General features: G+C 34.7%; 1 long non-coding RNA gene across 1 annotated transcript; it reads right to left on the reverse strand.

The window, feature by feature from the left end:
- Positions 1–913: 913 nt before the first annotated feature.
- On the reverse strand, positions 914–1,624 carry LOC110680202. The gene is made up of 3 exons (XR_002502789.1): positions 1,516–1,624; positions 1,156–1,239; positions 914–1,085 (listed from the first exon to the last, which is right to left on the reverse strand). It is a non-coding gene; the product is annotated as an uncharacterized LOC110680202 (long non-coding RNA).
- Between the last annotated feature and the right edge of the window lie 2,477 nt (positions 1,625–4,101).

A 4,101-nucleotide genomic window follows, 5' to 3' on the forward strand; every position in this document is an offset into this window, starting at 1 on the left:
CAAGTCACGGGGAGATGTGGACTAGATATAATTGAAATGGTGGCGAGCGAACAGTGACCTTTGCCAATGCTGTTCGCTCCGCCACGGGTGCCGGTCTTATAGCACTACAGAAGTAAGACGCGACTGGTAAAAAGCCGCACTCGGTGCGGGGGAGAAAAAAGGACCAAAAAGATCTAAACAATAACTATATTTAATTCTTTTTGTTTAATGTTTTGATATTATAAATAAGATATTCTTGAGTTTTCATGCCATTCCAACTGAGTTATTATTTTTGTCATTTTAACTTTTATTAAAAAAAAAAAAAAAAAACAAATTTTGGCATTTAAACATTGTGTTTCAATGGACCAATTTGATACACCATTGCCATTCTTCTCTGCAAGGAAGATACGTGAAATACACACAGCTTGATTATGTACTGATTTATGCTGATTTTGTTCTGATTTGTACTGATAAATTTAACGACTCATCAACGAGATGCTTATTATTGCGAAGCATCTTCATGTGTCATACTCTGTACGAAAAAGCAGAAGAAACCAACAAAGGAGCAGTATTTCAGAATAATGTTGAAATTAGAATCATGATGTGTTAGTCCAGAATTGCTTGCTTTTGTGCTAATCGTACTCAATTCTATGTAATATCGTTTGAGATTGCATGATATTTAGAGATTTATTTGGAGATTCTGTTAGCTCCAGGGCGCCATTGTTTTTCGACGAACTTCAGACAAACCGAATCAGGTTAATAGTTTATAATAGTTTCTAGAATATGATTCCGTACTCATATAATCTATCCAGCAGACAACTAATTGTTTCAATAGTAAAATTGCTTATAAACCACCAATTTACTATTGAAAAACAAATAAAATGTTTCGAACTGATTTCGTAAAATTTAGCCCAAAGTCGTTGGAAAAAGAGAGTTAAGTCACAAAAAATGCCAATCCCATTATATTTAACTGAATTTGTCATACCTATCGCTACCATCGACTGCATTAGATACACCCTCAAAACTTAATTCTTTTTCCTCTGCAGTTTCCAGTTCTACATATGAAGCTACATCACTTCCAAAATTATCGGAGCAAGAGGGAACATCTATAAAGAACACAAATATATTAAACTAAGTAAAAAAAAACCTGATGAGACAATCATAAAATATACGTACATTCTAAAACTTGTTCAGATGATTGTACTATCCTTTTGCGTGAACTGGGTAGATACGTTCTAAATGGTTGATCGAAACGGTTACCTGTAGTGAAAAGCAAACTTTTTTTGTATTGACTTGCACAAACAATATTAAATTAAATTTTTGCAATAACGGTTATTTGAGGGTTTAAAATACGTAGCATTTTAAGGGGGAGCGGTAGTCACTAATTTTGAGACTTACAATAGTTACAGATATGATATGATATGATAGTCTGAATTAATAAATCAATAAATAACTAATTTATTATAAGGCACTTCTGGAAATGTTGCCTGACATTAAAAAAACACGTACATAAACTATGCTAAATTTTTAATTTACCTTTCTTCGTAGGTGAATGATTATCCATGTCAATGTTTACCACAGAGTCGGAAATGCACTCCATCACTTCGAGCGGCACCTGAGCTACCTAAAAAAAATTAAACACTTATGTTGAAGCAACACGTATCTATTTTTTTTACCTCCGATTTTTGCGAAATTCATATATATTCTGATCTGGAACTGCACGAGGTCGAAGTATGTAAGAAACTGTTGAATAAATAATCGAAATTATAGTAAATTTTGAAATGCATCGTAAGGTTAGAATGTACATTGGATTGATCGTTACGGATTGAAGAACGTGATTTAAAAAAATAGTATCCAAGACACCCACGAAATGGAAGCTTCGACAAAAAATTCTTATACTCACCAGAATTAAGGAATTGATTGCGGGAGAAATGAAGCGAGCATATTTTTGCTGTTCGGTGATTTAGAGTTCCTCCAATTTTTAGTATTTGCAACCACTTCTTCAATCTATGCTTTCCGGTAGGCAATCTATAAAATTTTATATGATTTTTGCGTAAAATGCTTTTACACCCAAATGCGAAACACTTCGTTGGCATGATGATGATTTCCCTGCAAAAGATTATGATTCAAGTGCTTTTTATTGCAAAGTTTCAGACAATTTGGCCGATAAAATACCCCGATGTAAACATTTGTTAAAGAAGTAAATTAAGTGATTATAGAATAAAGAACTACTTGGTTTCCTTCAAGATTTACTTAAAAAACCCTGGCGAAATAAATCAAAAGGATCCCTACATTTCTCGCATAACCTGTGATCTCGCCCTAAAAGCCATTGCACATAACTAGGAAGACAAAAATCATTGTGTCTCAACCGTCAATTTTAGATATATGGTGTCTTCGGCAAAGTTTCTCCATACTTTTCAGACAGTTTTTTCGGTGATGTGAAATTAGGGTGACCCACATGGTTTACGAGATCAGAATATAAACTTTTTTCCTGGCGCATTTACTGCCCATAAACGCATAATTGTCCATGTTAATAGGAAATCCAGCAAACATGGGACTGATATGCATTTATGGGCAGTAGACCTGTTCATAAGACCGGTTTAGTTATCCTTCGCCAAACCACCCTTCGGGGAATTACATACATTTAGGCGTATTCTCCAAATCAACTTCAACAAACATTAATAACAAATAAATCATTTTGGAATTTAGGGTAAACATACCAATTTAGGGTAATAAGCCCTTTATTTGGACAATATCGAATAATATTCAATTTCATGGGCACAGTACTCTGTTTCCGAATACAATGAAGAGAACGGTTGTACATATATATGTATAATCCTGCAAATGACTTCAAATAATTTTGAAAACATATTTACAAAGATGAAAAGGTCCAGCTAACATTAAACACTTTTATTATATATAACTTAAGAAGACCACTCTTGTGGAGTGAATTTAGCGAAAAAATGATTTATTCTAGAAAATCAACTTTTCGTCCACATAAACCCAAAGGGTGATGCGGTCAGGATATGTAGGATCCTGTGGATGTCCATGGGCGACTTCTAAGGATATATTTGATCAATCCTGAGCATCGGACATGGAACAATTTTATTTTTACAAATCTTGTGGAACGAATTTAGCGAAAAAATGATTTATTTTAGAAAATCAATTTTTCCTCCACATAAATCCAAAGGGTGATGGGGTCAGGATATGTAGGATCCTGTGGATGTCCTTAGGCGACTTCTAAGGATATATTTGATCAATCCTGAGCATCGGACATGGAACAATTTTATTTTTACAAATCTTGTGGAGCGAATTTAGCGAAAACATGATTTATTCTAGAAAATCAACTTTTCGTCCACATAAATCCAAAGGGTGATGGGGTCAGGATATGTAGGATCCTGTGGATGTCCTTGGGCGACTTCTAAGGATATATTTAACCAATCCTGAGCATCGGACATGGAACAATTTTATTTTTACAAATCTTGTGGAGCGAATTTAGCGAAAAAATGATTTATTCTAGAAAATCAACTTTTCGTCCACATAAACCCAAAGGGTGATGCGGTCAGGATATGTAGGATCCTGTGGATGTCCATGGGCGACTTCTAAGGATATATTTAACGAATCCTGAGCATCGGACATGGATCCATTTTATTTTTACAACTCTTTTGGAGCGAATTTAGCGAAAAAATGATTTATTCTAGGAAATCAACTTTTCGTCCACATAAATCCAAAGGGTGATGGGGTCAGGATATGTAGGATCCTGTGGATGTCCTTAGGCGACTTCTAAGGATATATTTGATCAATCCTGAGCATCGGACATGGAACATTTTATTTTTACAAATCTTGTGGAGCGAATTTAGCGAAAAAATGATTTATTTTAGAAAATCAATTTTCTCCACATAAATCCAAAGGGTGATGGGGTCAGGATATGTAGGATCCTGTGGATGTCCTTAGGCGACTTCTAAGGATATATTTGATCAATCCTGAGCATCGGACATGGAACAATTTTATTTTTACAAATCTTGTGGAGCGAATTTAGCGAAAACATGATTTATTCTAGAAAATCAACTTTTCGTCCACATAAATCCAAAGGGTGATGGGGTCAGGATATGTAGGATCCTG

Source organism: Aedes aegypti, unplaced genomic scaffold (genome assembly GCF_002204515.2).
Source record: "Aedes aegypti strain LVP_AGWG unplaced genomic scaffold, AaegL5.0 Primary Assembly AGWG_AaegL5_hic_scaff_102_PBJ_arrow, whole genome shotgun sequence".
In the NCBI taxonomy this organism is placed as follows: Eukaryota; Metazoa; Arthropoda; class Insecta; order Diptera; family Culicidae; genus Aedes; species Aedes aegypti.